The sequence below is a fragment of the Equus asinus genome, chromosome X (assembly GCF_041296235.1).
Source record: "Equus asinus isolate D_3611 breed Donkey chromosome X, EquAss-T2T_v2, whole genome shotgun sequence".
NCBI classification, from domain to species: domain Eukaryota; kingdom Metazoa; phylum Chordata; class Mammalia; order Perissodactyla; family Equidae; genus Equus; species Equus asinus.
Window position 1 is genome coordinate 52,201,694 of NC_091820.1, and position 13,165 is coordinate 52,214,858.

Genomic DNA, 13,165 nt, shown 5'->3' on the forward strand with positions numbered 1-13,165 from the left:
GTTTGAACTCTTTGTCAGGTAGTTCACTTATTTCTGTTTCATTTAATCCTTTTTCTGGGCTTTGTCCTGTTCTCTTGATGAGAATGTATTCCTTTGTCTCCTCATTATGCCTCTTTCTCTGTGCTTATTTCTATGTATTAGGTGAATCGGTTATATCTTCTGATCTTGGAGAAGTGGCTTTATGTAAGAGCTGCCTTTTGAGGCTGAGCAGTGTGCTTCCCTCTCATCACCAGTCCAGATGATCCAGGAGTGACCCCTTTGTGGGCTACTTGTGTCCTACTGTGGCAGGGTTTCTCTTAATAGAGGTACCCAGGAAGCCTTGTCTTTCCTTCCCTGGCCAGCTGTTTGTATATCTGGCTAGAGGATCCTCAGCACCATTGTCCACAAGGTCTAACAGCACATTCTTGTTGCAGTTTTCCTTTTAATTGGGTAGTACCCAGTGTAGCTGGTTGCTAGGGTCAGGGGTTTACAGTTACTATAGGCCTCAGGCCTACAAGTCTGTTGTCAGTTCTCTTAGGAGTGCAGCTGAGTCAAGCTGGACCTAGGCATGGGAGCAATCAATTGTTTCAGGCTTTGGAATGTGGGGCTTATCCTTTTTATGGCTATTAGTGAAGCACAGGTATTCTGCCATTAATAAGCCCCACCCCCACATAAAAACACACACCATCAATACAGTCCTGGTCCATGCAGACTTTCCAACCCCCTGGAGTGTACCTTGATGCCACACTGCAGAGGAAGCCACCTCTCCACCAATGCCCCCACAGTTCACCTGGTCCCCCACACAGGCCCTGCTCCACAGAGGCAGACACACTCACCTGCCTGTAGAGGATCAAGGCACCCAGTCAACACAGGCTGATAAGTAGCCTGAGGGCTTGCTGTTAAGTTGGGCCAGTCCCTAGGGCAGGTTGCCTGCCCTGGCTGAATTGGATTAAATCTGTGCTCTAGGGGGTGTGGCAGACTCCTGGCTAACAGGCCAAGGGATGAACCTCAATGGCGCCCACCAAGGTCTGTGTCAGCACGCCTGAACCAGGTCAGAACAATGGCACCAACAATGTCTCAGTCTCCAGAGAGGTCCCCCCTCTCACTAAGATGCCTCCAGAGCCCACCAGGTGAGTCTCATTTCACAAAGGACTGTCACATTTCTCTCTGGTGATTTTAGGTTGCTGCAATGAGTGAATTTGTGTGTGGGCCCTTTAAGACTCGGGTCCTTTCAGCTTTTGGCTTATAGCTTTTCTAGGGTATCCCTGCTGCAGTTAATAGCCAGTGAAGCCAGACAGTAACACTCCCATCTCAGTTGGGCTGAGTCTGAAGGATGCTTATAGCAGTATTGGCCCCCGCTCCAGATCTCACTCCTCCAGGGAGGGATGCATATCTAGATGTCTCCTGCCTGGGCAGCTGAGAAGCTCTGCTGCTCCCAAAGGTGGCTTTTTTCCTCTCCAGCAGGAATTTCTCCTTCTTCTGCCTTAGTCATGACTGTCCCTTGTTGTGGGGGTTCTTCTAATCCAGTTTTCAGTTTTCTCTCCAGGGTAATTTTTCCAAAAATATTTGTAACCTGGTTATGTTTGTGGGAGGAGTCAAGTTCAGAGTCTGCTTTTGCCACCATCTTGATGAGATCCCCTAGACTCTATTTCTAAATATGTTCATAGTCACACATTCTAGGCAGATGTGAATGTATGGGGACCACAATTCAATCCAGTACCAACAGCTTGGGATATTGTGGAGATGAATTAAGAAGAATGCAAAGCTTTGTATAAAGCTGGGAAAATGTAGGTGGATGATGACATTTGGCCACTTAGCCCTTTTTGAGGAGCATACCTGTTATCGTGATCCTAGGGTGACCTGTAGCAATTGATTAGCCTTCAAATATTTGGACAGGATTTTAGGTATGATCTATGTTTTGGACATAGTGATGTAGAAGATTTAATCTGTTTGTAGTATGGTAGTATTACAGGGGAGGACACAGTCCTTCTATACGTGATAGACATGTATTGGGTTGATTGCAAGACCTAAACTCCTAGCTTCCCACCACTATATTTACACTAATGTATAAAATGCCTTTACCAAGACATAACACATTTTATCTCAGAATAAAAGATCATTCCCAGAAAGCATGTTTTCTTGGGAGAAGAAGTGTCTATATAATGGTGTCAAAGAATGATATCACTTCCTGTACTAAGAAAAAGTTTTGATATGTGGTAGAGTTTGAGCTGAGAGCTAAAAAATCTTAGATAACTAAAAGACTGACACACCAAATAAAATAAGGCATTCTGAAGGTAAGGCTAGACTAGGAAATGTCAGATACTGACCTAATTGGAGTTTCCTGTGCTCCTGACTCGAGAGGATCAGAGTTTGTTTGATTGGACTGAAGCAGCATTTATTCTTTTGTTTCTAATAAACTCATGTTTTGAAATATAACATACATTCAGAAAGGTTCACAGTGCACAAGTCATAAATATAAATGCCCAGTATATTTTCCCAAAATGGACACATCCATGTAACCAGCATACATATGAACACATGGGATATTTCCAGCATTTCCACAGAAGTGCTCCTTAAGCACCCTTCCAACCAAACTACCTCCAGGGCTAACCACTATCTTGAGTTATAACACCACAAACTAATTTTTTTCTTTGTTTTCGTACTTTATATAAATAGATGTATAAAATATGTACTTCCCAACACCACTAATCATCAGGGAAATGCAAATCAAATCCACAATGGGATATCACTTCACACCTGCTGGAATGGCTTTTATTGAAAAGACAAGAGATATCAAGTATTGGTGAGGATGTGGAGATAGGTTATTCTTGTGTACTGTCTGTGGGAATGTAAATTGGTACAGACATTGTAGAAAGCAGCAGGGAGATTTCTCAAAAAAATTAAACATGGAACTACCACATGATCCAGCAATCTCACTTCTGGATATATATTGGAGGGAATTGAAATCAGTATTTCAAAAAGATATCTGCATCTCCAAGTTCATCAAAGCATTATTTACAATAGCCAAGACATGGAAATTGCCCATTGCCAGATGAATGGATAAAGAAAATGTGGTATATACATATATTATCATGATGTGAGAGGATCCCTTTGTCTTTCCCCTTCAACCTACAGCAAATAAAACATTCATAACCCAACAAAGACTACCTTTCCCAACACACCAGAATTCTAGAGAGATCCACACATCAGTATATTCAAAGGTGGATGGATTAGAGCACATAGAGGAGGTTAAATGGTGGAACAGCAGATGCAGAGCCCAAGACCCTGAATCCTCTGTCATGTCAGCTGAGCCAGCTTCACTCAGCCCAAGATAATTCAGGGGGTGACAACAGAGATGCATGTGAGTCTTTGGCCAGCAAGCCATTGCAGCACTTGCAGCCATGTGAAGTGGAGAAGCAGCAAAATTGGAGCCAGGGCCCCAGCCCCAGCTGATTCTGGTCCCCAGCCTCAGCTCAGAGCCTAGTGGCAGTGACAAAGGTGTTCACAGGATTTCTACATCCCAACTGTAGTGGCACCTGGAGCCACAAGGTAACAGACAACAGCTGAGACTGTGCCCCACAAACCCAGCTCCCTTCTCCTCTGCTGCCCACACCATGGCAGCAGAGCATCTGAATCAGATGATCCTAGATGTGGCAGAGGTGCCATCAGGTATCCCTGTGTCCCTGGCAGTAAAGCCAGTGACAACAGCAACACCAGCAACCACAAGGCATAATTGACCCCAAGGGGTACAGGCAGAAACGAGAGTACCAGTGACTCCAGAATAGAGGTGGTGGGTGGTGGAACATGCAGAACCTCAAATATAGTTAGAGTCAGCTCATGTAAGAGAAACCAAAAACTAGCACTATAGTGTCACTTACTGAAAAACAAAAGAAAGGCTTCTAATCTCCAAGTGGTTGAAAAGTTTTAAGCAAAACAAAGCTATGCTTAAATAAGAAATATGTTTGCTACAACACATGTGCCAGCAGAGGAACAACTCAGAAAGCACCACAGAAAGACATGGTAACATGGCATGACAAAAAGAAAACAAATCTCTAGAAAGCAAATATAAAGTCATGGAAAATCGTGAAATAACATAAAGAATTCAAAATAGCTATCATGAAGAAACTCAATGAGTTAAAAGAAAATTCAGAAAGGTAGTTTAATGGGCTCAAGTATAAAATTAATTAACAGAAGGAGTATAGTATAAACCATCAGAGGTTGATGGTTTAAAAGAGAAACAAAGAAATTATGGAGCCGAATAACACAATAAATGAGATGAAACTTACATTAGAAAGCATTGGAAATAGAGTAGATCATATAGAAGAGAGAATTAGCAAGCTGGAAGATAGAAAGCTAGAAATGATGCAGGTAGAAGACGAGGGAGAACTAACACTAAAAACATGTAGAAATTCTATGGGAATTATCCAAATCCATTAGAAATGGCAAAACAAGGATAATGGGTATCCCAAAAGGAGAAGAGAGAGAGAGAGTATGGAGCAGAGAGCTTATTTAAAGAAACTATAGCTGAGAACTTCCCAAACCTGGCGAAGGAACTAGATATCCAAATCCATGAAGCTAATATGACACCGAATTATCTCAACAGAAAAAAACTTCTTCAAGACACATGGTAATAAAACTTACAAAAATCAATGAGAAAGAAAGAATATTAAAGACATCCGGGGGGAAAAAGTATATAACTTACAAGGGAAGCCCCATTAAGCTATCAGCAAATTTCTCAGCAGAAACCCTATAAGCCAGGAGAGAGTGGAAAGATATTCAAAATATTGAAAGATAAAAACTATCAGTCAAGAACATTTTATATAGTGAAGTTATCTTTCAGATATGAAGAGAAATAAAGGTTTTCCCAGACAAACAAAAGCTGAGGAATTTTGTCACCACTAGACCTTTCTTACAATAAATTTTGAAAGAAGATCTAATGCCTGAAATGAAAAGGCAAAGGTACACAAATCTTAAGCAAGGTGATAAACAGACTGGCAGAATCAGAAAATTGCAATTCTATAACAGAACAGGTTAGTAAACAATCATAACAGAAAGTTTAAAGGGAAAAAAGTATTAAAAATAACTGCAACCACTTCAATTTGTTAACAAACTCACAATAGAAAAAGGGATAAATTGTGACAACAAAAACATAGAAAAATAAGAGGAAAACAACAAAACCTGCATGTGCAACGAAAGTTTAGGCTTTTTATACAAATATCATGGTAACCACAATATGAAAATTCAGAGCAGATTCATGAAATGTAGTAAAAGAGGAAACTGAGAAATACATCTCCGAAAATCACCAAATGGAAATGGAAGATAGAAACACCAGGAAAAAGAAGCAATGAAAATATAGAGCAACCAGAAAACAAAAGATAAAATGGCAGTAGAAAGTCCTTATATATTGATAATCACCCTAAAAGCAAATGGATTGAATTCACCAATCAAAAGACACAGAGTGGCTGGTTGGATTAAAAAGAAAGACCCAACAGAATGCTCCCTCCAGGATAACAATTTCAATTCTAAACACAAGCATGTGCTCAAAGTGAAGGGATGGAAGATGATACTCCAAGGAAATGGCAAGCAAAAGAAAGCCAGTGTAGCTATATTTATATCAGACAAAAGAGACTTCAAGCCAAAAAAGAAAACAAGACACAAATATGGACATTATATAATGAGAATGGGGACAATCCATCAAGAAGACATAATACTTATTAATATAAATGCACCTAATATAGAAGCATCACAGTATTTAAAGCAATTATTAATAGACCTCAAGAGAAAAATTGACAGCAACACAATAGTAATAGAGGTCATTAATCTACCACTTAGAAAGTCAACAAGGAGCCATTGGTCTTAAATGAAACATTAGACCAGATGGATTTGATAGATATATACAGAGCACTCCATCCAAAAGCAGCATAAAACATATTCTTCTCAAGTGCACACTGAATGCTCTGAAAGATGGACCTTATGTTGGGGAAAAAAAGTCTCAATAAATTTAAGGAGATTGAAATATCAAGCATCTTTTCCAACCACAATGGTGTGAAACTAGAAATCAACTGCAAGAAGAAAGCCAGAAAAGTCCCAAAAATGTGGAGACTAAGCAATATGCTATTTAACAACTATTGAATCAATAAAGAAATCAGAGAAATAAAAAACTAACTGGATATAAAAGAAAATTTAAACATAACATACCAAAGTCTATGGGATGCAGCAAAAGTGTACTAAGAGGGAAGTTTATAGAAATACAGCCCTACCCCCAAAACAAGAAAAATTTCAAATAAACAATCTGACACTACAGCTAAAGGAATTAGAAAAAGAACAGCAAATAAATTTCAAAGTTAGTAGAAGAAGGGGAATAATAAAAGTCACAGTGGGAGTGACCTCAGCATCATGGTGGAGTGACCTCTTCCCTTGGACTCTCCACTCTAAAATACAACCAAAAAGACATACACCAACAGAGGACATATGCACAATGCAAAAGACGTCTGAGAGACCCACACAGCCTTAAGTCTGAAGATGGTGGTGGAGCTAGATCCTCTGGAGGAAGTGGAAGTTGATTGGCAGGAACTCTGCAGAAATAGAGGGGCCATGGCTGGGGGAGGTGTACAGCTGAGGAGAGGCGCCCCATCCACTCCCAGAACTCCAGCCCCTTGATCACCCAGCGCATGGCACAGAGAGAGAAACAGTAGCTGGTGAAGCCCCGTGAGCATCCAAAGCAACATGCAGAGAGAGAGGCAGCAGTTAGGGGAGGCACACAGGTGTAAGAAAGTGCCCCCTTCCCCGCCTGTCACTACAGTCCTGTGATTGCTCAGAGCTCTGCACAAAGTGAGAAGCAGAGGCTGAGGGAAGCACAGGTGAAAGGGTGTCCCACACTCCCTGCCCAGTGCTCCAGATCTTCCATTGGCCATAGCATCACACAGTGAGAAAAGCAGTCAGGGTCTGGAGCTGAGGAGCCCCAGATCATGCTGGGCCCAGAATACATAGCACCTGATCTCTACCCAGTGGAGGCATTTGGTAGCTGTGACCAAATAATAACACCATGTGGAGGCAAAAACCCACACAATCAAGCAGTATAAGAAAGTATATTAAATCTCCACACGAGAAGGAAAATGACAGGTACCCAGAAATCAACCCTGAAGACACAGAAATCCGTAACCTAAATGACAAAGAATTCAAAACACCTATCATAAAAATGACAATGAGTTACAACAAAACACAGAAAGACAAATTAACAAATTCAGGAGCTTCCTCACAAAAGATATTGAAAATACAAAGAAGAACCAGTCAGGATTGTTGGAGATGAAAAACAATAGTTGAGACAAAGAAAAATCTGGACCCCCTAAACAACAAAATTGATAATATGGAAGACAGAATTAGCAATTTAGGAGACAATACTATAGAAATGCTTCACAGGGTGGAGAAGAGAGAACTAAGACTAAAAAGAAATGAAGATGCTCTCAGAGAAAAATCTGACTCAATTAGGATATGTGACATTAGGATTATAGATATTCCAGAGAGAGAAGAGAATGAGAATGGAGCAGAAAGCTTGTTTAAAGAAATAATAGCAGAGAATTTCCTAACCCTGGGGAAGGAGATGGAAAGCCATGTGAAAGAAGCTACCAGAACTCCCAACTATGTCAATGTAAAAAGACCTACTGCAAGTCATATAGTATTAAAGTTGGCAAAAGTCAATGATAATGAAAAAATATTAAAGGCAGCAAGGCAGAAGAAAATAACTTACAAGGGAACTCTTATCCAGCTTTCAGTGGATTTCTCAGCAGAAACCTTACAGGCTAGGAGAGTAGTATGATATATGCAAAATCCAGAAAGACAAAAACTTTCAGCCAAAAATATTCTATCTAGTGAAAATTTTCAGATATGATGGAGAAATAAAAACTTTCTCAGATAAACAAAAGCTAATAGAGTTAATTGCCACAAGACCTCAATACAAGAAATCCACATGAAGGCCCGCATAACTGAAAGAAAAAACAAAACAGGAAAGGGGCTACAAAATCTTGAGCAAGGAGATGAACAGATAGGCTATAATTAGAAAACAGCAGCTGTCTATCAGATCAGGTTGGTAAACATTTAACTTTTAAATCAAGGATAATGAAAAGGCAAACATCAAAAAAATCTCTGATTATTTTAACCACAAACTCACAACATAAGATGGAATAAGTTATGACAAAAATAACTTAGCAGGGGAAGAGGAAAGGGACCAAATCAGTATTGTCTAAGGAAATAAGAGGTAATCAGAAAATGGACCATCTCATCTAAGAGACTTTTTATATGAACCTAATGGTAACCACTAAACAAATAATTAGTACAGGGACATATATGATAAACAAGGAGAAAATGAAGAAAACCAACGTATAAAACTACTTCATCAAATCAGTAGTCTGAAATACACAGGACGAGAAACAAAGGAAATGCACAAGAACTGGAAAATGTGCAGTAAGATGGCAGTATTAAGCCCTCGTATATCAATAATCACTCTGAATGGAAATGGAATGAATTCTCCAATCAAAAGACACAGAGTGACAGGATGGAGTAAAGAACAAGACCCAACAATATGCTGCCTCCAGGAAATACATCTCAGTTCTAAAGACAACCATAGGCTCAGAATGAAGAGATAGAAGACAACACCCAAAGGTAATGACAAACAAAAGAAAGCAGGTGTTGCCATACTTATATCAGATGAAGTAGAGTTCAAGAAAAAAACAGGTAAAGAGAGAGATAGAGCAGCAGTATATCATGATAAAAGGGACACTCCACCAAGAAGAGATAACACTTATAAATATATATGCACCCAACACAGGAGCACCAAAGTACATAAAGACACTGTTAAAACTAAAAGGAGATATTACCAATAACACAATAATAGTAGGGGACCTCAACACTCCACTTAAATCCGTGGATAAATCATCCAGAAAAAAGTCAACAAGGAGGTAATGGAATTAAGTGAAACACTAGTACCGGAGTCCCGCTCCAGCTGAGTCCAGGTTCCTGAGGGAGGGATGGAGTTGGTGCAGTGAAGGAAGAGACGTGAGACTTGAGTTGGTGTAATCAAGTCCGTCTTTACTGTGCACAAGCGTCGTTTTATATTTTTCAGGATTACTACAGAAATAGCTCTACAAATATTCTCAGAGAGATAAGGAAGTAAAAAATGAGCACAAGAATATTTATTAGCATTCCATTCTATAGAGCATAAAGTTAATGATCATCTTCTCCGCAATTAACTATTGTTTGTTGTCTCTAAGCTAAAAGAGATAGGTACCTTGACATCTGTTGTAATTCATGGTAAAGTTAAATCAAAGAGAGAAGGTCCAGACCTCTGGACAGGACAGCATTCCCCATCTGTTTACGTCCTAGGGGAGCCACCCCTGCCTCCCTCAATCATCCATGCCATTAGTGTAGATGGTTAATGGGAACAAAAGGCAACTCCTGGGTATCTTATCCCCAGGGCTATGTGCATTCTCAGCGGGTAGTTAAAATTCTTTACATTCCTGCACCACTTAGGGGGTGAAAGTATTCCTTTGTCTTTCAAGAGGTAGGGCTAATTGTCCCTTAAGCACACTGCCAGGAGAAAATATCATTTTGCTAGTAAGGTGTCAGGCTGAAAAGCTAAGTTAAACTATATAAAGTAGAAACAAGTATAGTCATAACCTTGATAGAAAGCATGCATATATTTCAGAAAATATCAGGGGTGTCGGCCGGCCATTCTTCACTGAGGGGCATCCCTGCACCCCTCGGCCCTTCTCAGCCCAGACCCTGTCAGACGGCTGTATAGGCGTTGGTAACACGGCTCCTGGCATTTCCCCCTTTTCTATTTTTTAAGGCCAAGAGATGTAATTCCGCAGAAACTTGAGAGATTGACTTGTATATTATTTTGATGAAGACTGGAAAAAGACAAAGACATATAAGTAAGGCACCAATAGTAATGGTGACATTAGTAATAAAGGATAACCAATCTTGTCTGCCTATATAGGAGGTGAGAGAGGTAAGGAAATTGGAAGCCGTTTCAGAGGAGGAAAAGGACTTTTCAGCCTGATTAATTTCTTGAATCTGTTCATGTAACTCATTGAGGTCTATGGGCAGTCGGAGATGCTGCATGTTGCTGCTGCTTCTGCTGCAAACATGGGTTGAGAGTAAGGCTAAATTTAAGGCATAGGTATGTGAATTATCTCTTTACAAGACAAAAAACGTTAAAATGGTACCAGTGCCAGTAGGGTCTGGCCATTAGGCGGTCCCACAACTTTTAGATAAGAATCAAACCAGATTGAGTAAATGGCAGAAATCACCACTTAAATATTATCCTCAGCTAAAGACAAAGGAAGATTTTGGGGGGGGTCAGTTACATGAGCTTGCCAGACAGTAAACAACTTAAGTTCTTGCCTTCCCCATTAAGAGTTTCCATAGATAAGGCCATCCCCCTTTCCTTCACAAATGCTAATATCTCTCATCAAAGAGCAAGCAAATTCCAGTACTTGGAGCCTGCTTCTCATCTGCAGTTTTAAAATTAGCTAGCCTAAAATCCTCATCATAAACCCCCCTTGAACCCATTTGGCCCCAGAATCTTTTGGGGATATGGACGATGGTCAGTCTTCTGTGACTACTTCTGGCTGTACAAGGTCGTAGAGCTGTCCCTAAATGGAGCCATAGGTACAGGTAGGAGGTTCAGTGGACCAGAAAGCTATGCCTGTGGAGTCCAACGCTGACAAGGTATACTGAGCCTCTGGAAACGAGAGAATCATTTGAGAGACGTGGTCCAGGAGGTGAAACAGGTAAGATTGCCAGAATCTCTGTAAACAAGGTACCAGTTCCATATTTCCAAATGGCTGTATTTCCAGAAAGTCCGATCTTATTCCTCAAAGGCAGTATTATCATACCCGAGCCTGTATGTTTCTCAAATATGACATTCCAGTCAAAGCCTTGGTAACATAACCAATGTGTCCTGTAATAAGGAGAACAGATTCTTATTGAACTTATGCAAATAACTATATTGCCACGAAATAACCATACTCACTCACAAAGAGTTTCCAAATTATGGAGGGATCAGGTAGGGAGAAAAAGATAAATGTTTCAGTTTTGCTCATAACGGTATAATTTCACTAAATGCTGTAAGTCATAGCATAAGATGAAAAAGATTTCCATAAATATAAGAAAACAAATCAACACATCAAAACTCAGCAATATTTCAAACAGAAGTCCTAAAAAATTTATAATCATCTTCATCAGTTCACACAGTCCTGTATAATCAATTCTTGAGCTTAATCTTCTGTTAGACCTATGAGCTTAGTTTCTGTTAGAATTCTGTAATTTCTTACCCAGTTCAGTTTTACAATCTGAAAGTTTATCAGAAACCTGTAGTTTAGAATCTGGTGTTATAATCCTTTCCAGTAATTTCTCTGAAGGTGAAACATATTTGCAAAAGCAAAAAGCATCAGAGTAAAACAGCAATTATCTGCAAATAGACAAAAGACTTAGAGGGCAATTGACAAAGAAACTTGGCTACTTCTGTGACATATAACACTTCAAGATAACAATTGGAATTACGACCGATAACCAGGACAGATCAAAATTTTAGGAATGCTATATAATTTTAAGACATCTATATCAATAGCATTTACCCACACAATACCACCTAAGAAAGTTTATCATTGCTTATTTGATAATGCTTTCCATGTAATTTAATAAACCAAATAAGCCTAATTAGTTTAGAATTTTCCACCTTATAGGAAGGGAGAGTGAATTTCTCTGTGAAGTCCCAGGGGCCCTCTGAAAATCCCCAGAGAAATCCTCCTCCTTCATCTGGGTCAAAAGAAAGCCTTTACTCAGAATTTGAATATTTTTTAGGGAGAAGCTTGTCAAAAATATTAAAAGGTTTTAAAACACTTGTTCAAACAATGCTCACGGTGAAACAATGCTCAGGTATCCATTCAAAGTGACAACAGAAACAATCACAAATCTTAAGAGTGACCTCAGTCATTATTTTAACAAAACAGATTTGCCTTTTAGGTAGACTTAGAGCAGGCCGAAAGTTCAAGATAATCATCCTTTGAGAGAAAATCAAATTCTGATTTTTGTACCAGTTTATTTTTTCATATTAAAACTCATTTACTTAATTAGATTCATTTTAGTCTTAACCAACTTGACCAGTTACAAAACTCTTTTCAAAATTTCTCCTTCACAAACCTACAACTTTCTTTTTGCCTTCAGAATTTGTCCCAAAGTCTTTCTTTTTTTTTCCACCTAGTACTTTAGGACAAATTTATCTTTCTTAAACCATCAAGCAAAAATATTCCATTCCTTTCATACCTTCATTACTGAAAACATACATTTTAACTTCCTTGTATACAGAGCTGTTTTCCTTATTAATTTCCAGTGGCTTTAATTATATAGGTTAATTAGACCTTTTAACCTTTAACAGGCCCTAGTAAACACTGAAAAGGTAAGCATTACGAATTGTCTGTTTATATCAGCATTCTAAAAACTTTTCATAATTTCTAGAAATATGCCACTTTACAATAAAACACAAGGCACACTTTCTAATAGACCCAAATGCTTTTATCCTCTTTGCAATAAGAAGCCAAAAGTAGATAAACTTATATTTAGTAATTAATGTCTAGTATCTTATTTGGAAATGATCTAGTTACTCAATGAATTTTATCATTTAAATTAACCTAGCAAAACTTCAAAGTTTCAAGTTACCAAAAAGATTTTGGAAGTTATTTTAAATACACATACCATAAACTATAATTATTGCTAAAAAATGTTATCTATAAACTATTTCATTTATATCTAAACCATTTGTTCCCAATAACGATGTTTGGATTACCCACAAAAACTTTGAGACATTAGACAAACAGCTATCATTTAAAGTTATTATGCTGACAAATTTCTAACAGACAACATGAACTTATTTGACTAGTAAACCCAGGCTGCATATTTGCATATGCAGTGCTAACTCTGGAGGACATATCTAAACATTTTAATCAAACCAACAAACTTAAACTTTCATTAACCAAAGATTAATCCATATCATCTTAACTTAAAAGACATTGGGTTAATTTCTATTGCATTTAGAATTTATGTAAGTGCTTACTTTAAGCCAATTAAACAGAGCTCTTAGTTTTGGCCATATCACCTGGGGGTAAAAAATATTGCACACATATAGACA

At 38.8% G+C, this 13,165-nt stretch overlaps 1 long non-coding RNA gene across 4 annotated transcripts in view; it reads right to left on the reverse strand.

The window, feature by feature from the left end:
• Positions 1 to 8,987: 8,987 nt before the first annotated feature.
• Positions 8,988 to 13,165, reverse strand: part of LOC139042700 (uncharacterized) — a 245,991-nt gene continuing 241,813 nt past the window's right edge. For all 4 annotated transcript variants that reach the window (XR_011499746.1, XR_011499748.1, XR_011499747.1 and 1 more), the window contains one exon: positions 8,988 to 10,939. This is a non-coding gene — a long non-coding RNA (uncharacterized lncRNA). The remainder of the gene's footprint in view (positions 10,940 to 13,165) is intronic.